At 41.3% G+C, this 22,960-nt stretch overlaps 1 protein-coding gene across 2 annotated transcripts in view; it reads left to right on the forward strand.

Annotated features, from left to right (window-relative positions):
• The first annotated feature begins 1,239 nt into the window (after positions 1–1,239).
• PAFAH1B1 (platelet activating factor acetylhydrolase 1b regulatory subunit 1) overlaps positions 1,240–22,960 on the forward strand; it is a 63,711-nt gene continuing 41,990 nt past the window's right edge. Inside the window, exon 1 of one of the 2 annotated variants that reach the window (XM_082201294.1) lies at positions 1,240–1,730. The gene's annotated coding sequence lies outside the window, so the exon portion shown is untranslated. The remainder of the gene's footprint in view (positions 1,731–22,960) is intronic. The other variant, XM_082201295.1, reaches the window with a different exon arrangement.

Below are 22,960 nucleotides of genomic sequence, written 5' to 3' on the forward strand. Positions count from 1 at the left end.
CCCCTGCCTCCACTTCCTTGTGAGTTTAATTTCAGATTACTAGCTTTTCAGACAGCAAACTGTAGCCTTATACTTTGCAACCTCCGTCAACACCTTTGGAATGAAAGTTCAGAATGAAACTATTAATTGGCCAAACTTTCAACTCTTACCTATTTTGGGATTTTTAAATTTTATTTTCTTCTTTGAATTGTATTGTTTGGGGCCATTTCGATGGCTGAAAGGTTGTATTAGAGAACAAAACACCTATGCTGATATTTCCACCTACGTGGTGCTGTTAGCGCAACTAAGACTGACACTATTGTTATTCCAAAGCCTTTTTTGAGGGTTTGAGAGTAGCGCTATGAATGCTTTTATAAAAAAGGCACATTGAAGTAAAAATAAATGAATAAGGCCACCACCGTATTTTTTTACTTGGGAATAAGACCTATGGAACTCAGGAGGTTGTACAGAGAGATTTAGCTTGTAACAACATAACAATGTAAGAGGTGTTGAGAACAAATTTTAGTGGAACTAGATTGTGTAGGAGAATTTCCACCTGTTCTGTAAGAAAAACGTGCAAGAGGACGTTAGTAATGTCATTAATAATATTACATTTATATTACTGCCCATCACTGTATATTTCATGGGTGGTTTACAAAAAAACCCTAAAAGATAATGAAAATGAACCGCCAGTCATTTAAGGAACACAAAAGACATGATTGTTCATAAAATAAATAATTGGCTAAGACATTTTTCTCCGCTGCTTGTCTGTGAAGGACTGCTGATTTCTGCGGGTGGGTTGTTGTTGTTTTAAAAGGGGGTCTTTAATTTTAAAATATTGTTTTGACAGCGCGACTTGTGAGCCGTTTTTGAATTTTAAAATGTTGTTGGTGCTGCGGTTCGTCCGCTGCCTTGAGCTCGTCAGAAAACGCGACGATCACAAGGACGATTGTTTGAAATTAAGATCAACAGAAGTATTTTAATAATCATAACCATAATCATATTGTTGATGAGTGTGATAAGAGAGTAACAATGGTGATTGTAAACGGGAGAGGGTTGAGGAGAAACCGACCGACCGCCACACAGGCAGAAGCAGCCAGGCGGGCTGAGGTAAACTGGCCGCGGTGCAGGTCGGGAACAGAGTCCGGGCGGGTGCTGCTGCTGTGGCGGCGGCGGCGGCTACCCTCGTCGTCGTCGCCGCCCACCCCGCGCCGCCGCCTTCTCCTCGGCCGCGCTGCACGCCGGGAGTCGGCGCGCGTCGGCCTCCCCGCAAGATGGTCTCCGGGCTGCTATCCCCTCCCCTCTCCGCACATGCGCAGTTCTTAAAGCGGGCCGAGCCTGCTCCCTCCTCCGCTGCTGCTCCCTCCCTCCTTCCTTCCTGGCGGCCGGGGCGCCACTGACAAGACCGGGGCGGGAAAAGGGCGGTCGACGCCGCTGCTGCTGCCGACGACGACGAAGGAAGACGACGACGACGAGCGCGACGACCATTACCGCCGAAGAAGGAACACCGCTGCGACCCCTCCGCCCGCCCCTCCTCAGCCAGCCTCCTCCCACAAGCTTCCTCCATCTTCTTTCTCCACAAGCCGGCAAAAGGGGAGGGGGCCGAGAGAGCCCTTCTTCGGCGAGGCCGGCTCTGTGCCTCCCCCGGGCCCAAGGAAGCGACCAGCATTCCCCCCCCCCTCACTGTACGCGTTCGCCTCGCGCGCGGAACCGGCGCCGGTGAACTGGTGGGAGCGGCCTCGGAGGCTCGGGTAAGGCCGGCCGGCTTCTGGCTCCAGCGGGAGAAGGGAGGGTGTCACACCTATAAGGCGCGACACGGGCTTGTAGTGTGGCGCTTTGCTTTATTATGGCTTTATTTATTTATGTATATTGGGCGCGGGGTGAACGGGCAGTAGGCCCCGGCTTGGGGCTGCTCGTGTTGCTGCTGTTGCCGCCGCCGCCGCCTCCTCCTCCTCCTCTCCCTCCCTCCTTCCTTCCTCGCTTCTTTCCAGCTCGCTCTCAAAATGGCCGCCGCGCCCGTTGATATTGAGACGGGGGTGGGGGGGGGAAGGGAGGAGAGAAGGAGAAAGGGAGGGATGAATAAGGCTTCCCTCCCTTCTGTCTCTCTCCCTCTCCGACTCGCATCCTTACCGTCGTCATCGCGTGTTTGTGTTCACGCCCCAGCCTTCATTCGCACGTCTCTCTGAAATGCACGCTGCCCATTCTTCTCCTCTGTCGGATACCCCCCCTCTCTTCTCCCCTTCTTTCCTTAGGTGACTAGGCAAGAAAAACGCGTATGGCGTGCTTTCCTTTGCTCCCGCTCATCCACCCTCCACACACAAACGTTGTTCTTCCTCCTGGCCTTTAGCCACCCCTGTACTATGATTACCTCTGCCTCTTTCCCCGTATCCAGCATCTCTCCTGAACATCTCTCCATGCACCCACACCCCGCACCCACCTCCTGCCAAACGGCATGACCCTGTTTATTCTTTTCTCGCCCCCCCAATAGTAGGTGGGTGGGTAGATTGGTTTCCCCTCTTTACCCCCCCCCCTTTTGATATATTACCATTTCTCAGTCTCCAGTGGAATCAAGGTTATTTTTGCTCTTTCATCCTACTTTCCCTTATAATGGGAGTGGGGCACGTGTGACCCTCTCTAGTGGGGCTGCACCTTCTTTCTCCTCTTCCACACCCATCTTATAGATGACACTTTCTTGTCTTCTAATAGGAAGCGAAAGGGCTTCTTTTCCTTCTTACCCCTCTTTCCTGTTAGAGAGGGTGTACAAATGAGTATATAGTTGCCCTTTGACTTTCAATCTTGTTTATCTATAGAGGAGGTCGGTGCCCCCTCACCTTGGCTTAGAAACTAGCCTCCCTTTAATGGAGAATCTGTTACATTTTCCATTAAAGGATATAGATTTTCCATTGGAGGGAGGGGAGAGGCTCCTAATACTGCTGTTTTACTATTATCTGAATTCTCAGCATCCCTCTCCAGCTGGATGTGATCTTTTCCAGTTCTTCAGTTCCTCAGTTCTGCCCCATAATCCTGCGTTACTGCATTTCTCCCCTCCCCTCTGTACACACCTCTTCATCTCCTTTTTCTAGCTGGAGGAGTCTGATCACACCCTTTGCTCTCTGGTTTTCCCCATTCTCAAGCCATCTTTTAAAGCATAATTTGTTGGTACCCTCTACCTCCTACTACCGCAGCATCTCTCTACATCCTCTGTTACTAGCTCTATCATCTCCCCTTCTTGCATCTGCTTTGTCACTCTGAAACCTCATCATGCTGCCTTGCTTGAAGGCCCTTCGTGCTCTAGTCTAGACCAGCCTTTGCACCCATCTTACTTTTGCTTCTGACATTCAGAATCCTGCTTTTATTCAGCTTTAGTCCTCTACTCCCAGCTCTGTTGTTATATCTGTAGTATTTCTTTACTAGCCTCTTATTCTTGAATCTCTCTTCTTGCAACCTCCGGTCCATTTTTCAGTTCCATATTTCTGTAAGCTTTGTCTCACAGCCCACAACTCTGGTCTCCTACCACACTCTTCTCTTCTTTCATTATCTTTTCTTCGTATTTACTGCCACTCCACTGCTTGAACACCTGCATTCCATAATGATGTTTTCTTCTGGCGACTTCACAATAAATGGGGTGGAGGAGGTTGTAGTGATAGTGACCCCAATAAAGGCCTGGAAGTAGAGAGGAAGTCAGATTGAAAGGAAATATATCATAGATCTCCTCCCCCCGCATGCTCCTTAAATTTCTTTATTCCTTTCTTTTTGACAAAAATGGGAGGAGAATTACTGTTTGTTGGCAAGTTGGCCGGCTTCTCTGTGTTGTTTGTTTTAAACAAGATGAGTGTTGGGGTACTGGCTCATTAAAATAAATGATCTGTGGTACACAACATAAAAGAGATGTCTGGCAGCTCTAATCTGGTGGTCTGTCAAAAGGCCCTTTTCCACCCTTCTCCCTGCAGTGACTGAGTAAGAGAAAAATCATTGCTAGGAGGTGGCTCAGACCGTCAGAACAAGCTGCAGCAAAAATGGGAGGAGGATGTGTTGGAAGACTTAGGGACATCAGATTCCACATGTTGGGGGTTAGCACCTCAATGCTGGTAGAACCTCATTGCTGGCAGCTTAGAGAAGAAATTGCCCTTTTGAAAGATGGGGAGGAGGAGGAGTGATGCTAGAGATGCCAGCAAGGAATCTCATTCCATTAAGATGCTTGTTTGTTCTGTATTGTTAAGAATACAGCTCTTATTGTAACAATTTAGCTTTGTGATTCTCTCTTCCCTTTTATCTTACTTCTGTGAAGAAGTTAAGGTGGGTCACACACTTATAAGGAGAGCTTTTTGGAGTGGTGATGTGGGTGGGGGGAAAAAGAAATTATGCACTCAGCCTCTGAGACTAGTCACATCCCATCTTATTTGCTTTAGTAGCATTGGCTGGGGAAAAGAAATGTTCCGTACTACTGCAGTATGGCTTGATTGATGCAGGTCAAATATTTTTGCAGTGAGTTTCCTAGCCATGAGTGTTGGAAGCTATACTAACAGTTTTCACTGTGCCTCTCCCTCTGTCCACCCAAAGGGCGGCGGCGGCGGGGGGGGGGGAGAATACTAATGTATTTAGGTGCATTAACCTGTTTCAATCCCCCCTTTTACATCTTGCTACTGTGCATATGTCACATTTGTGGACTTCATTAGCGGGTGTGGAGGAGGGGGTGGAATGGTCCGAATTCTCAGATTTATAATTAAACAATTGTGTACCATTTAATTTCTTGGCAGTGTGGGACAGGATTTTTCAGTAGCTGAATTATTATTATTATTTATTATTATTATTATTCAAAGTGGTTTAGAATATCCCTGAATCAGATATTTTGAACAAAGAGAACACTTTTAACAAAAGCCTCTGCCACAGATACATTAGTTTGTCAGTAATGTTTTGTGTGTTCTTGTTTGGTTGGATTGTGTTTATGGAGGGCGAGTACAGCGAGCACAGCCATTGAGGAGAAAACTGGGTGGAGTAAGGCAGAAGCTGTGAAATGGCTAGATTACCCTTTTCATAGCATTCACACCACCCATTTTCTGCTTGTGTTTTTGCTGGAGTGGAAGGTATAGTAATTGCAGTAACAATGAAGTCTGTTCTTTAGGGAGGAGTCTAGTGGTACAGAAATCAAGTGAATGTAGTATTTATTTATCTCACCACCCCCCTTCCGTAGATCTTGATTTGTCTAGCAATAAAGTAGCCAGTCAATGTTGGAAAGCAAGGGTTTTTGTTGTTGTTTGATTATCTTTCTGATTGACACAGATTTTCACTTTTTTACTTCATTTGGGATATATATTTACACACATAGTACATATCAAATTTCTACATTAGTGAATGGTGACTTCATTTGTTCTTACATTTTGTGGTGGGTTTCTGTAGCAGAGTGTTACCTTTACACTCTGTCTTGTCTTGTCTTCTCTCCACAAATATGATCAAATTGAGCACTGTTATCCCTTGACACATTTTTAAAGAGTACAGAAAGAATGTAGGACAAAAGGATATGGAAAATACTCTGATGGAATGGTAAACATGATGTTCCATCTTTCTTTACACTTACCTAATGAAGGATGGCAGTGTTCTCATTGATATTCAATCTTTGTCATGCCAAATCCAATTCTTAACAAGGGTGAATATACATAGATTGTATCGGACAAAGCACAATTTGATTCTTATCAATATGGGTGTGGATTAAACCGTACCATATACAGTATAATTTTTTAGCATTTTTTTTATGAGTGGCTACTGTTTCCTGCATTTCTTTAAACCAAATAGTTTGGTTGTTCGCTAGAGTGTCTATTGTATTAGGGGACTCAAACTCTAAATTGACTAAAACCATTGACCTTGAGATTTGGGTTGACCCTGAATACTCACACTTAACACAAGAAGAAAATGCATATATGCAAAGAAAAAAATGGGAATTAATAGGATTATAGGCCCTGTTCTGTCTCCTCCCCCCACTTTCAAGGCTTATTTATATATAGATATATAGTTATATAGGTAGTCTTTTTAGCTTATTATATGCCTATATGATTTGCTTGTTGATTATATAATCTTCCTTTTGGCCTTGCTGAAGTGCAACCTAAAATGGAACACGTTTTAAATGTTTTGCAAAGTTTGTGGCAAGATTTAATATCCTTTCTTTTGGGTTAGAATGTCACACATTGCCTTTGACTATAATCCAGAAATTAAAAGGGTCTTAATTATTATATATAGTGATACTCAGTGTTGAGGTGCTTTTATTTTGTGAATAGGTTAAAGTTGTCATTAGGAAAATCTGTTTTTGGTGTTTTTGTTGTTGTTTACTTCCAAACGGTACTACTATAAGACTTCTAAGGATGCCTACTGTTCTAGCCTGTGGTATTTACATTTCAGGTGGCAAAAAGGTTTGACCCTTTCTATATTTTTCAGTGCCTGTTTATGGGTGGACAGTTCATATCTGACACATGGTGAATACAGAACAAAGATTGTGGCTGTCATTATATTAGCATAAAATTTAACATTATGTTGTGAATGTTGGGGTGAACTTCTGCATCCTGGTGTGTGTGTGCTTATCATGTCTCTTAGAAGTATGGGAAACCTTCCCTAGTAAAAGGATGCATTGTCATGTTTCTCAGCCTCTGTAAAAATCTTTCTGGTTTATGATGTTGTACTCTGCAATTTCCATTCTTTCCCTTTTAAATTGTACCTTAAATTGTTTTGTAATATAGCTACATTATGCTATGCATAATCTTTGTCAGTGCTGTAAGCTGAGTCATGGAATCAGCTGTGCAAATGGAATCATATCTGGGCAGAGGTCTCACTGTTCATTAGTGCATTTAGAATTGCAATCTAAGAGTTCATAAAGTGAATTTATGGCTTCTTGGAGAATAGAGCCCAGATCCAAGTCCAGTCAGATTCTTAACTTTTTTTGTATTGCTGTACTTTTTAGCAATAATATAGTGAATAGGATACACACGGCCTGTTGAGTTAACCTTGTATGCTACCAGTCATAATTGGAACTCTGCTTCTGTCAACTGTAAAATAAGGGAAAGGATGCTTAGCTATTCTTGAGTACTACACTTGCCTTAGCACTACTTTTAATGGAAGATTTATAGTGTCTTTATTTGAACATGGGGCAATGTGTCTTAAATAGGATAAACCTGGATTGAGACTATAAATTAGAGTTCTGATTTTGGAAGATGTGGGTTCAATTGCAATAATCTGGGCTGGGCAGTCATTAATTGTTAATGTATGGTGTTTGCTAATTAAGGTGGGGTTTCAGATGGAACATGTTTGGTTTATACGTCACCTAATCTAGTCTACCATGCACTTTAAGAGGAAAATTAAAGGACTGCTAGGAGTTTGACAGGCTTGACTGCTGCTGCTACTCATTGACAGTGTACTCTCTTGAATACAAATACACAGCTAGGAATCAAATGTCTTCATTCAAGGCTACCCCATTAGAAGAGAAACATCTATGTCTATTAAAAATTGACATGCATCAGGACGATTTAAATCATTATTGTAAATCAAGTTTCCCATTTCTGATATTTTTTTTTTGAACAGCATGCCTGCAAACTAGTTGCTATAACAATTACCACATATTGGCTGATAACTAAATGAGTCATTATAGGATTACAATTTAAAACATTTGGCCTTGCAGCCCATATGTCTTTTGCACTGCAAAATTATACCTGCTTAACTAGAATTCGGCTTTGTCTGACTCTACATATATATGAGGATACTAAGCAAGATCACTTGCTTGAAGGCTCAGAATGCAGTCAAAGTGATATTTACAGCTCAGTCTCAGACGTAAGTGTTCAGAACTTTCCTGAAAAGGAACTGGTGGTAGTTACTCAAAAAGTATTTATCAATGAGATGGAAGTGTCAGTGCTGTTTAGCTGTTGTAAACACTCATAATTTGAGAACAGAATACATGGCAGAGTTGAGATACTTTGATGATAGGAGTACAAGAAAATTAATGTGGGTCCCATCCTGATGAGACACGTGCTGGCATCTCCTGAGATGTGACACCTTTGACACCCTAGTCCCTAGGTCCCATAGAAAGCACACAATAACTGAAATATTATGTATTACTACTTATGTTTCTTATAATGCTTCAGTTCAAAAGTTTGATATGTCTGTATATGATTTTATTACAGAACATTTAAATTGCTGTTTGGTATGTCATGACTCAGTTTTATGGTAAATGTAGACTTTAACCAGCTTTCCTTTTTAAACATTGGCTAAAGAGAAAAGAAAACCCCTACTGGATCAGGCCAAAGGCCCATCTAGTTCAGCGCCCTGTTTTCACAGTAGCCAACTAGATACCCAAGGGGAGGCTCACAAGCAGGACCTGAATGTAGCAGGATTCTTCCCATTGATTCCAAGCCACTGGTATTCAGAGACATACTGCCTCCAACTCTGGAGGTAGAATACACCATTGTGGGTAGTAGCCATTGCATAAATGTAGATTTAGTATAATTGAAATTTATAAGTTCAATCCAAAATACATTTAGTTCCCCCCTTGTAAGAACTTGAAAAAATCATACAAATAATTTAATTACTTCTATTAGTGACAGCTTCCCAAATAAATTGATCTGTCAGCTTAACAGATACACAATATATTTTTAGCCATTCTGTTCTAAGTTTTCTTACAGTCAACATTAGGAAGTTCATACAGTGTCAGTTTGAGTACTGTCAACTTCATTCCAAACACTATTTTAAAATTTCATCCATCCAAATTCCTGCAGTGCTTTTAGGTGGTTTAGTTATGCTTACAGTGTTAAGAATGTTGGTATGTTTGATAAATAAAAATTTGCAGTCTTAAGAGGTTGCTCTTGTAAAGTAGTGTCTGATAACGCATTAGGAGGACAATTTGAAATGTGCCTTTTAAGTTGAGGTATTAAATGAAGCAATTGTTCTGACAATTCTGAAACATTGTGTGTGCTCAGCTTAACCAGCAATGAGTTGTTTAAGCTTAATGTGTCCCACAAGTTTTTGGATGGATCTTCTGGAACAAAAAGGTTTTCTCTGAGGGAGCCACTTACTGGTGCTCCAAGCATCTGTGAAGCTATTGTTTCTGAGATGTCAAATTTCTCTTCCCATTCTTTTTTTGACACATCATGGAAATGTTAACCTTACTGTTTTAGATGATTTTAGCATTCTCTTCAGCATAATTTTCATAATGCTTTTCATAATTTTTGCTTCTGAAGTATTTCTTTAAAGTGTATCTTTGTTAGAGATTGGACACAGAAAATCAGTGCTCAGCTAGTGCTGAAATGGCACTTGAAGGGATATCTACATTGTGGACTTAAAGCAGATTAACAATTGGGGCTGTTTGAGAGCAATGGTTGTTTAGGGGCTAAAGCATTGGGTTTAGGTGTGGGGAATGGGATCAGGTTTGAATTCTGCCTTGCAGCTCACTGAGTGGGTTTAGGAAAGCTAGTCAACAGTGTTTGAAGCTTAATGATAATTTAATGACATGTCTGAACTGACAAGGCATCAGCTGGCAAACCACAACTTTAAACAAATGGTTTGAAGGGGACTTGCAGACTGTGGTTTGGTGTGATGCTTGAATCAATAAACTATAGCTTAAAACAATGCTCTGCCTCTGGAGGCTACTTCCTTGTAGTGAACTTGCAAAGCAAAGATGATAAAAAGCAATGCAGGCAAGCTGCTGTAAGCCATGTTTGTAACCATCGTTACAATATTGTTTAAATTCAGCCATTGTCTATTTGCTTTATCTACCAACAATGCAGTCCTAAGGCATACAGCTCAAAGCTTCTTGGAGGAAGGACAATATAGAGATGTAACCAGTAAATTAAGATGAGAACACCTAAGGTGACCATAGGATTGTATCCAGTGCTAATCCTATTCAGAGTAGACCTGTTGAAAATAATGGCTAACTAATTTGGGTCCGTTAATTTAAATGTGTTTACTGTGTGTCTACTCTTAAGAAAATTTAGTTGGATACATCCCAAGCATTTTATTCTTTGGAACATCTCTGTGCCTGGATCAGAAGATGTTTATAGATTGTATTGTCCACCGGTACTAATCAGACTTTATCAGGAAATGCTTCTGATGAGAACACTCTATTTTGTAATCAGTGATTAATTGATGCAATCAAAAATTTTCCTACTTTAATTACTATTGACTTACGGTATCTGTCCTTTCTCTTTAATGCATATGTTTTAATCCATTTCCTTTTGGAAATGAATTCATAGTTATTGTCAGGTAACAAAAATAATGTTTGATTTAAGATGGAATATACATCTTTTTGTTCATACTGTTTCAGTATGATCTACTTTATGTAATCCTGCAGCTGGTCAGAGGGGGACTATTTTTACAGAATTCTGTAGTTGTAGTATGGTTGTCTTGCCGAAAGACTTACCTCCTCCAAGCAGAACATTTTGCCCATGAGTGGCTTTCTCTTATCCCACTCAGTCACTGCATGTAATCCAGATAAGTAATCCATGGAGAACTGGTGTGTACTGCACTGAGTTGCTAAGTGGCTTAAAATGTGATGATGTTTTTCTCCTTGACCATGAAAAATGAGAACTCGTAACACCATGATGGTGTGTTCTCTTTGCAGCATGTTATGATTTGGGTGAGATGGGCTAACTACATAGGAATGCATATAAGGGAGAGTATTGCCTCTTTGTAAGTCCTACCATCCAATTCTGTTGCATTCTGTTTGATTGACTTTTAGACCTTGTCGCTGTTTATTGTTGTAACCAAGGGAAATCAGATATGGTCACCAATTTCTGTGCCAGATGCTTGGCTGGCCATTAGTGGCACACAAGCTTTCTCTACATAACTCCCCTCCAACCCCATATGATTTACTGTATCTGGTGTTGACGTTAAAAAACTAATCAGATATGAATCTGTTCAAGTTATTATCTGTTCCAGTAACTGAAGAGCCCATATAAATTGTAGGGAAGTGTGGTGATTAAGTGTGCCACTTCATTAATTAAAATACAGCCTTCAACATTCTTCTTTCCACAATTTCTTGCTGGGCCAAAGCTTCAGTTTTCCAGAGCTTTGGGTCAAGCAATATAAATATTCTTTTTAATTATTAATAACTAATGAGGGATGTTCTTAAGCACTATGAATATACCTGGATCAAATTACCAATTTCTCCAATTTCTCTAATAATAAATAAATCGGACGTACCCTTTTCAAACTGGTTATATTGTTTTGCCTTTCAAAGGTATATGGACAGCTGCAGTGCTGGTGTAATGAGGCAAGTCAGGGAAGATGTGACTAATAAAATAGCAGTAGAAATGTGAACAGGTAGTGCAGAACTTGGGTCATTAGGCATTCTCTCTTATCTTTCCCCTAATAGGAAATGAAAGAATGAAAAATCAGTTTTCTCTGAATAAACTTAAGAGTTTGAATCTTTTCATGTTACAAATTGCCTTCCGTCTTTGAGTGACTTAATTTTTCTTACAGTGAACTGTAGTGCACATCCAAATTGCACTGAGGAATTTTAAATACCTTCCTTTTAATCTAATGGATATCTGCCTTGTTAATTACTTGCACTGTAATTCTTAAAGTGTATTAAAATATCAGGTGATTATCACTCAAGGAATTGTGACACACACACACACACACACACACACACACACTCTCACACTTATAGAAAAGGGTGAGAGGGTTTTTGTGTGTGGCATTTGGGTGTATGTTTTGCTCATACAGGAAAACCAACAGCATAGCTGTTATTAGGGCCAGCAGTTCAATATATGATCTGCAAAACAGATTAACCAATCAACTCCCTAGATTAGGTTTGCATATACCCTACCAAACTTTAAGTATGATCTATTCTTTAAGTGTAATATTATATTTCAATATTATATTTAAAAACTGTAGAAGTAACTTCAGGAATTGTTTTCTGCAATAGAGTGAAACCCCGAGCATGTTAACTTAGAAGCAAGCCCTACACTGAGGTCCAGCGTCGAGGGCCTTCTGGCGGTTCCCTCGCTGCGAGAAGTGAGGTTACAGGGAACCAGGCAGAGGGCCTTTTCAGTAGTGGTGCCTGCCCTGTGGAATGCCCTCCCAGCAGATGTCAAGGCAATAAACAACTATTTTACTTTTAAAAGACATCTGAAGGTGGCCCTGTTTAGGGATGTTTTTAATGTCTGATGCTGTATTGCTTTTAATATTCAGTTGGAAGCTGCCCAGAGTGGTGGGGTATAAATTTATTATCATCATTATTATTATTATTATTTATTATTTATTTGCTACTACTGTGTCTAACATCCAATTAAGTTTACTTCAGGATTGCAGCTTTCAAGATGTGGGATCAGGCCTTTACTAGGACATATACAGATGGGATGGAGAATAAATTTTTATTTTTTTTAAGTCAGAGGCAGTATGCCACTAACTACCAGTTGCAGATGAACAGCAGACAAAAGTTACTGCCATCATGTCCTGCTTGTAGGCTGTGCAAATCACCTGGTTGGTCACTGTGGGAAACAGAAACTAGATGGACCTTTGATCTGATCTGGCAGAGCTCAGGTTCTTTAAAGAAATACGACTTTAATCAAACCATTCAGTCACCCTTTACATGAATTCAGAAGGGACTGTCCAGTGTTTTCCTTAAACGAAGCCACCAGTTTTCTCCAGGTCCAAATCATTGTGTTGGTGCTTGGTATTTGTGTCCTCATCAAAACTTTGAAGAACAGCAGCTAGCCAGGATGTTTAGTGCCATTTCCCTTTGGAAGATGAGAATATCTTGCTCCCCTCCCCATGTCTGAAAATACTTAGTTATGTATTTGCATTTTTATATCATGCTTATAAGAGGGACCCAGTTTTAAAGTTAGTTTTTTAAGCATATGGAGTTTTTTGAGACCATATTTTACTGTGTTTTTCTCCATTTTTTGGGTCAATATGCATTCAAAACTACTGTGCCAAAATACTACCCACCCACCCCGGTCCTTATATTGTGAACAGGAACTTAAGACAATTCTGTGTGAGTGTTTAAAAGGGGAGAAGTAAGATTACTTTTTAAAATAATGGCGGCTTCATCACTGCTTACAAGAGATCAAGGCTTTAGTTTAGTTCCTAGTAGAATTGGGATCTAAAGCAGCATTTACATTTATGTACATGAAATTGTATCCCGTGATTACATATACTGAATGCATTAATGGGATCATAATGGAAAAGCAAAAGGGAGAAGGAGGTGCCGGTGCTTGAAAGTAAACTTTGTGAACATTTTTACAGAGAATTCTTGCTTTAAAGGAGCAAAATCCCTTTACCTCATAAATGCTAGTGAAACAGATAGATATTTAAAATTAATTTTATTTTGTAAAAAAGTGATGCATATAACAAATCCATGATGGGAGAGTTGCTTGTCTTGGTGGATAATTTTTTTTTGCAAAGGAAATATCCTGTAAATTCTCCCTGAGCAATTGACAACTTGATAATCTGGTCCCATCTCAAGAGAACCTCAGATAGATTCTAGTAAAAATGGGTTGAAATAAAGGTGATCCATAGTCTGACACCACACATACTTACTCTGAAGTAGCCTTTCTCAGTTCAGTGGCTCTTAATCCCAGGTTGTTATGTACAATATTGCTGTCATAGGGTTGTTGTTTTTAAATACCACCTTTAGTGGAAACCAAGGTGGAACTGCAGTGGCCAATGAGGACTAATGGTGCACTTGGGTATTGAGCAAGCTTTGTAATACTGGATTCTTTAATAACACACAAACATATCAGTGTTGCAGACAACTAGCCATCCTAAATTTGTATGTTACTTTATATTCTTGAAAATGTTTGCATAACTAACATTTCTTGTTTGGTGAAATGTTTTGTTTGGTCCAGGTTGAAAAGACCCCCAGTTTTGAAATAGAAATACAATAGCCTTCTAGAAAGGTAAAAACTTGGGACAAATAGAAACTAACTTCTCAGCTTTTCATGTGCCATTTCTTCTACATGATGTTCAACTGAGGTAGTCAAGAAGCAAGAGCTGAACAAGCTTCCAGAATGCACCACTGATCCAAATACCTGATGTTAGTCTCTGGTTTGAAAACATTTTTCCAGCACAGAATTTAACACACACCAAATTAACATTTACTTTTTATAATTTGAATTTCAATTGGAAAACCTTTTTCTTTTTATCTAGCTTCATTTCTGTAGGTGGACTTGAATTTTTAAATTGATAAGAATAATGTGTGGAAAGTGGTCCCATGAGGTGGTTGATTATTTTCTGTTACCCTGTTCTAATTCTGAAAACCTTTAACTCATTGCTTAAACTGTGCAAAATCTGAATTTTAAGTTCACTTCTTGTATAGCACTGAGTGATAGTGGGATACTACATTAATTTTTAGTAGTAAATCTCTGTATGTTACTCGTGAAAAATGTCTGCTGTTTGGTGGCATTACTGAAAACATAATATTCTGCCTCTTGCACTTGTAGTATCTCTCTGCATAATGCCGGTGCCATGAAGACAGAAAATAAGATTTAAAAATGTACACAGGAAGCTGCCTTTAAAGAACCGATCCTAGTTAGGAACTTTGGAAGGAGACTGAGAACAAAGCACATGGGAAGAAAAACGGCCAGATCAAAAGCATTTCAGCCATCTTGACACTTTAGTACCCGGTCAGGGCTTCCTTACAACAGACTGAGCAGTATTGACTTTATCCCAATAAGTTGGTTTTTGAGCAAAACATTCAAGCAGGCTGTAGAATTACTACCAGGTGCTCTTTATAGCTTTTCCATTGTGCTTGAAACTTTAGTAGAGTGGGCTAGAGATTTACTTTTTAAAGGACTCGGTCTGGGTCCCATGCGGCTCTGGGACCAGTACAGCAATATACCCCTTTCAGCAACCCTGCCAACTACTCTGATGGATCTTGAATCATAGAATCTGAGTTGGAAGGGACTCTCGGGATCATCTAGTCCAACCCTTGGCAATGCCAGAATAGGCAGCTGTCCTTTACAAGGATAAAACCTGCAACCTTGGCGTTATCAGCACCACGTGCTAACCCAGTGTTTCCCAACCAGTGTTCCGCGGCACACTAGTGTGCCGCGAGATGTTGCCTGGTGTGCCGCGAGATGTTGCCTGGAGGGAGGCGGGCAAGTCCAAAAAAGGTTGGGAAACACTGACTTAAGTTTCTCTTTCAAAAAGGAAACGTGGGTTAAAGCGGCGCCGCCGCCTCCCACTCACTTTCCTGCTCTGGCTTCCCTAACAGTTTTCCGAGTTGCGTCACTGGATCCAGCCCCCTTTTCCACAGGTGACACGGGGCTGGAGGGAGGGAAAGAGGGCTTTACGTCGCGCACAAAGGCAGTCTCCTAGAAGCGCTCTGGGCCGGCGCCGTTTCGCCAAAGGCGCCGGAGGACCCCCACCCTCAGCTCCTTCAGAAAGGAAGCCCCGCCCCTCGGCTCCCTACGCCGCCAGGCAGCTCAGCTGACTGACGAGGACGTTCTGCGGCGGCGGCGGCACAACCACCGCAGTTGCTGGCAGCGTCCGCAGCGCAATAAGTAACAGTGCCTGGTGCTGCCAACTCTTTCTCTCTCTCTCCCGCCCCCCCGCCCCAAGCTCTCGCGTGCCCCGCGTCAACATCGCCGCGCGCAGCTTCCTGAGCTTGAGGCCAGCCGCTGCACGCACGCGCCGGCTCGTCATCGGCTCCGGTTGTTGCCTTTCTCCGCCGAGGTCGGTGGACCCCGAGCCTAGGCTTCCTTCCCGCACCCCGCTTTCCGAAGACCGCACACCAGTTGGACCAGTACATATTCCCCTCCCGTGCTGGAGCGGAATAGCCCTTTCTCTTCTTCCCCAACCCTTGTCGTTGGAGGAGTCCCTCAGTCCCTCGCTTTGCTGCCTCCTCCCCCCCCCACCCCCAAAGCTTGGAGGTTCCCCGGCAAGGGGGAGGGAAAAAAATTGAAAGTTACACTTTCGTGCGTCCCTCCTGGCATGACGCTGCGCGCTGACGTCACGGGGCTGTAATGGTGGTGTGCCTCGAGATTTTTTTCATCAAACAAGTGTGCCTTTGCCCAAAAAAGGTTGGGAAACACTGTGCTAACCAACTGAGTTATCTAGCTGCCAAGACAGAGGTTCCCAAACTGGTCTGTGGACTACCAGTGGTCTGTGAGCTTCATTCAGGTTCTCCACAGTGTGCTTGTGGATTTCCAGTTGAAGCTGGAAGACAGCAAATCCATCCTATTAAGTATTCATATGGATATTTAATTGTACTAAATTGCTTTTAAAATTTCTTCTATTGTATTTTACTATACTATACTAGAATTTGAATTCTATGGAATGCAATAAAATACAGTATCTAATACTAAATAAATAAAAACACATTCAAATATCATACAGACTCTAGCACAGCTCATTACAATTGCTAAAACGGGCAAAATAAATAATTAGCAAGTGGTTTGTGGAGAAAAGAAGTTTGCAAACCACTGCTCTCAGTGGTGCTTTCAGGGCAGGACATTTAAGACCAAAGTTTGGGGCCCTACTCAACAGAATAAGAAAGAGGAACCCCAAGCACCTAAACAATCTAGTATTAGGTCGAAACCTTAACAAACAGGCAGGAAAGGTCATCTCACTCCTCAAGGTAAATATTAATCCCTATAGTCCTCTCTGAAGTGAATTTTATAAACATACTTTTTATGTGTTATGAACAGGCAAGGCAGATAAAATGTTCCTGCTACACTTGGACATTTGTTTACAACTTTCGCGTTTTATGGTAGTGGTCAGCAATCAAACCTTTGACTGCATTGTTGGCACTCTTTGCTGTACTTTTATCTATATGAAAGATTAAGTTAGCTGTGTATTAATATCAAAAGTGAAAGATGAAATGAAGATAGCCAGAAGTAGGTGGATGTGTTCTTGTGACTGTTTTTCTTTTTCTCTTTCTAAAAGAGATGTACAAGAGTAAGAAATAGCAGCACAAAGGCTGGATGAACACTTTTCTTACTGAACTCCTTAACATAGAATTGTTCTGGTATATATAATTAAGCTGGACAGGTTTAGGAGACATCATGTAGCTTAAAAAAGCACTTAAGAAATACATGGTTGGATTTAAAAAATGTTTCCGTTTTAGACACCTCAGAAAAGCACTCGCCACAATAAACATTAATTGGGGAGGACCAGGTGAATTTCCAAGTGGCTCTCCATGGCTGGTGCTGTAGGGGTTGAGTGGAGAGCAAGTAAAACCAAAGGCGATACAAATCAGTCTTTTTATTGGAGAATTTTTTATGACACGCATATGCACAGCCCAGTATTATGAGCTGGAATAAAACCTGCGTAAGACGAAACAAGCTTATTAAAAAAACATAACAAGAGCCTGTTGGATCAGGCCAGTGTCCCTTCTAGTCCAGCATCCTGTTCTCGCAGTGGCCAACCAATTTCCTATGGGAAGCCTGCAAGCAGGACCTGAGTGCAACAGTACTCTGCCCACCTAAATGTCATCTGGTGTTAGCGTTCTTTGTGTTGGGGTTTTTTATATATAGAAATACAGTGTGTGTGCATGAGCGCTGTTAAGTAGATGGGAGCAGTAATGTGCAGAGGCTTTATATATAGATTGCCCACTCATATGGGGAAATGGGTTGTGTGTCTTTGATTTTGTTGCTGGAATAGACACTTAAATGGATCTGTTTGTGTATATTCAAGGCTCAAATTGGTTTTGCTCAAAAAACACAAAAGGCAGCTTGACTCATGCTGATGTTAGGTAAATGCTGTTAGACTACACTGCTTTCTTTTAAACAGTTTACTGTACTCTTGAATTTATCCTAGCATGGGCACCTGAATCTTGGCTGCTTCAAATCTTGATCTTTTGACCCCTACTGTAGCCTACCACTTAAAATACCGTGTCTGCTCTTGCAACAGAATGTATGTATTTCTGCTGGTGAGAGTTCAGCTGATGAGAGATGTCACTGGTAACATAAACTGCTTTACACACCTCATGAAACCATGAAAGTTCTTTATATGATTTTAGAGCTGGTTTGAGCAGGGATGTTGAGCCTTTAACAACTGTTGGTTAAGACCTTTTAAACATGGAAAAACAGTTTTGGGCCCTGATTTGCTTTTGGACCCTTCATCCCATCTACAAGAAATGATATAATTTTCCAGCTGTTTTTTGTTTAGCCAAGCCTATCCAGATATGCCAGTGTGCATTTTCTTATGTAATTTTAGCCTCTATTTTTAATGCTTGATTTTATGTATTTATTTATTTAAGAAACTTGTTTTAACATTGATGTTTATTAGGTATCCCGATGTATATATTTTTATAAACCGCTTAGAGGCTTTATTTACAATTAAGTAGCAAACAAATAATGTTGCTAAAATTATGTCACAAAGCGTATGTAAGTGTGTGCCATCTCTTACTAACATAGCAGAGGATGCAATCAACATACAGTGCACTGCACCCTTAAAATCCTCTTGACACCCCTGGTTCTTGGCTGTATTATGATGAAAATATTTATAGGATACTTTAGCTGTGTTTGGATCTACTTATGGAAGGTGGTATGAAAATTGGTAATAACATCCTAGCTATTCCAACAGGAATACAACATTTCATCAAACATTTTCCAGGAAAAATTGTAAGGTGGGCACTTACTGGCCAAGCTAAGGTTACATTGAGTAGGTTTTTAGAAATTTGATTTGATCTTGCTGTTTCTGTATTTATATTTTAGCTTGGATGTGTTGTAACTACTCCAAGCCTTTGGGACAGCGTAGAATAAAAACCTAAAACAAGCTTGGGTATGAATGCTTTTTGACATTTTTATTTTTTAAAAAATTCATTGCATTTATATTACACTTCTCCCATAGGGGCAAGTGTATGTAACCTTAAGCGTATGTAACCCGAGGTACCACTGTATTAGTGCTGAGAAGCATTGCATTCTTGCATGGAAGCAGCTTTGGTGTCTGGATTTTTGGTGATGAATGCTTAAAAGATTTCTAACTTTCCCACACAGTAGCTTTGTAAGAGTGTGAGTATTTGTTTTAGTACGTAGTGGTTAAAATGTTGACAACCATGAATCTAGTCCTGCATAAAAGTTTTTAAAAATTAAGTCACAAAAGGCGTACTAGCCTGCTTGCTTGTTTTTTAAGATACACAGGCAGTCTGCAGCATTCTTATCTTGTTTAGAGCCACCATGGTTTAGCACTATTATGATCAGGTATAGTCATCCTAGGCTATTGGGCTCCTTCTGTGCAGCACTTTCTATCCAAACCAACCAACCAACCAACCAACCAACCAACCAACCAACCAACTGCAGTTAGCTATGTTTAGTCTCAAAACAAGCCAATTTCAAATCACAGGGTATGAAGCTGGCTTTCTGAAAGTAACCCTAGTTAATGTTAACCACAGTTCCTGGTTTGGACGAAATTATAAGCTACACTTAACTAAAAGCAGAAGCAAAAATTTCTGAACTCACGCAGTGCTGCCCATGAAAATTGAAGGGAGCATGTGTACCTGGGAGGCCAATTTTTGTTCCTGTGGCATTAAGCCCCTGGTTTAGCTTTGTGTCCGAATGTGGTTAATGTGTCAGGGAGTTCTATGGAAGTGGCAACTCTGGTGAAGCTGCACTGTCCATAAGAGTTCTATCTAACCCTAGTTTGGTTGAACTTAAAAGGAAATCAACCTACTGAATGGTGCACTTGTTGTGTGTGGATAGCCATCCATGTGGAGTAAATGCACTTTAACCAGATCAAAAGGTCAGGGTCCTTAGTCTCTCTTGGTATTAGCATATAAATAGCAGCTAATGCACCATGGTAATTCTATTTAGACACAACTGTGTGTTTCTATAATTATTAGGAAGTGCATTTGCTTTAAAGGGAAATGTTCATGTTAGAACCATCTTTGGTTCAATGTGATTTGATTCCATATAGGTTGCACATCTACCACAGTAAGCTCTGTGTGAGAAATTTAAACAGCAATCAAATTCAGGTGAAGAAAAGCCAATAAGCTGAGTATTTTTAAACAAGTAAATTTTGTACTTTAGAAGCGCATTGTGATGTCACAGGAAAAAACTGATCTCTCCCTACTTCCCCACTCTGCCTACTTGCTTGGAGTGAATTCCATGCACTTTGCTGTATGGAACCAGTGGTGACCAGGGAAGTAGTAAAATACAATACACTCTAGTTGTCATGCATTAGGGTTGCCATACGTCTGGGATTTCCCAGACATGTCTGTATTTTGGGGGCCAGCACCCCTATCCGGGCAGATTTTTGCATTTTGGATTAAATGTCTGCGGTTGGTTTGTTTTTTATTATGTTTTTGGTTTTTTTGTGGGGCACGTGCATGCCCAGAAGGCACTTTGTCCCAGAACAGGAAGTGGGGTGGTCTGGAGTGGCCTTCCCAGGGCTGTGCTAGGCCCTGTGCTGGTCCCAGCGGCTGCCAGGCCTTGTTCGGCTTTTCTGGGGCAGCTCAGCCTCCCATCATGAGCAGGAGGCCAAAGACAGGAAAGGTAAGACAGGGGAAGGAAGAGGGAGCAGGCCAGTGAGGAAGGGGTCAGAGGCAGTGAGGGGGTGAGCGAGGGGGATGCGGGATGGTGGGGTGTGTGTGTCCCGATGGTGGGGTATGTGTGTCTGGGTTTTTGATCCTCGGAATATGGCAGCCCTATTGCACATGGCATGCTGCTGTATTGTCCAACATTATTTTTTCCTCTGCCTCTGTTCATTTGATGGAAATTGCGCTCTTGGGAATACAGGAAGCTGCCTTACACTATTTCAGACCTTTGGTCCTTCTAGTTCATTACTGTCTACACTAACTGGCAGTGGGTCTTCAGGGTGTTTCTGACCAGCAGTCTCTACCAGCCCTTTTGGGAGATACTGGGAATTCAACCTTGGATGTTCTGTGCACAGAGCATGCGCTCTACCATGGATCTGCAGCCCTTTGTACATTATATTCTATCATTGTTATTTTGAAAATCAAAACCTAAGCTGGAAAAAAGCAAATGTCAGGTATCAAAATCAAACTCTTATTTCTACTTGAAACTAAATTTCTTCAAAATCAAAGCTACTTATATTGGATTTCTAGGTGCCTGCATGCTAGGCTGGAAAAAAATGATTCTATCTTCCATTTAAAAAATTTGATACAGGCCTTTTGGATCTGAAAATAATTTTCAGCTCTCATTTTAGATAAGTTATCTGTTAAGAAAAGACTCGGGTTCATGAACTCCCAGGCTTTCAACACCAACAGTGATGTTTTGTACTCTGTATACAATCAGATAATCCTAAAAGAGGCAGGATAGTTATTTGTAATTTCTGAGAATTTATTTGATATATGTAGAAAGCTGATCTCTGTACTGTGTGCTTTAGCCTTGCAGCAAGAAATGGGTCCTGATGGTAACGTTGGAGTGGACCTAGGCAGAGAGGCAGTGGCTCCATTCTTAGTAGCTTCCCAGTGAGTTGTGTGAATGGATAACAATGTGGGCCACGGCTGAGAGGAAACAAAAACGATCTAATTTGTATTATTGTCTCTTGCTTTATAAAGGGTAGCAAACTTCATTTCACCTAGGAAAGCCATTTTTTGTTGTGCTTTGTACGTACTTGTTCAGCTATCCTGAGGAATGATCCCATTTGAAGAGGACAAGGAAACATGCATGCACATAAGTGCCATTTAACTCACCATTGTTTTTTTAACTCAACTCACGTTGTTTTTCCCCCCAACCACTTTACTTAGAGGCAGAAGAGGATATTTCATTTAGGTATACTGTTGTAGGGCGATTACAACTTGATTTTGATGGATCCTCTATCTTAACCATGGTGATAATGAAATATGGAAGGTTGTGGCAGGTCTTTGAGTGCAAGGTTCTTTGCTTGGGCCTCTGACAGAGAGAAAGGAGTTAAAACTTTTTACAGGGAGAAATGTAAAGTATTGCACTTGGGCAAAAAAAATGAGAGGCACAAATACAAGATGGGTGACACCTGGCTTGAGAGCAGTACATGTGAAAAGGATCTAGGAGTCTTGGTTGACCACAAACTTGACATGAGCCAACAGTGCGACGCGGCAGCTAAAAAAGCCAATGCAATTCTGGACTGCATCAATAGGAGTATAGCATCTAGATCAAGGGAAGTAATAATGCCACTGTATTCTGCTCTGGTCAGACCTCACCTGGAGTACTGTGTCCAGTTCTGGGCACCACAATTCAAGAAGGACACTGACAAACTGGAACATGTCCAGAGGAGGGCAACCAAAATGGTCAAAGGCCTGGAAACGATGCCTTATGAGGAACGGCTAAGGGAGCTGGGCATGTTTAGCCTGGAGAAGAGGAGGTTAAGGGGTGATATGATAGCCATGTTCAAATATATAAAAGGATGTCACATAGAGAAAGGTTGTTTTCTGCTGCTCCAGAGAAGCAGACACGGAGCAATGGATCCAAACTACAAGAAAGAAGATTCCACCTAAACATTAGGAAGAACTTCCTGACAGTAAGAGCTGTTCGACAGTGGAATTTGCTGCCAAGGAGTGTGGTGGAGTCTCCTACTTTGGAGGTCTTTAAGCAGAGGCTTGACAACCATATGTCAGGAGTGCTCTGATGGTGTTTCCTGCTTGGCAGGGGGTTGGACTCGATGGCCCTTGTGGTCTCTTCCAACTCTATGATTCTATGAAAACAACTGATTTTGGGGGGTCCTCCCTGGCTAGGCCAAATCTAGCATGGGTTGGATTCTGTGACTTACAATAACCTCTCCAGCTCTATGTTTAGAATGAAGGTTGAAATAGATTTGCTTCAAGTTTAAGAAGCACCTTGCAAAAAGATTAAAGAATATCACTGGATGGTGGTCTTACTCTGCTTGGCATGGAGTGCAGAATATCCGGTAGGATCAAAAAAGCTGCTTAAGCTCATAAAATTGATGTGCATCTTTTTAAAACTGCTGACTCTTCATTTTGAAAGCCTCCTTAATTTCAAATGCAGTTTATTCTTCAGCAAGAGTGGCTGTTGTTCAAGACAATGTAAATCCCTTTGGAGTCAAGTAATATTGGATTCGGTTTGAGACTGTTAGTATCCCAACAAAGTATTGATTTGCTGCCATT

This window comes from Podarcis vaucheri, assembly GCF_965113315.1.
Source record: "Podarcis vaucheri genome assembly, chromosome: 15".
NCBI classification, from domain to species: domain Eukaryota; kingdom Metazoa; phylum Chordata; class Lepidosauria; order Squamata; family Lacertidae; genus Podarcis; species Podarcis vaucheri.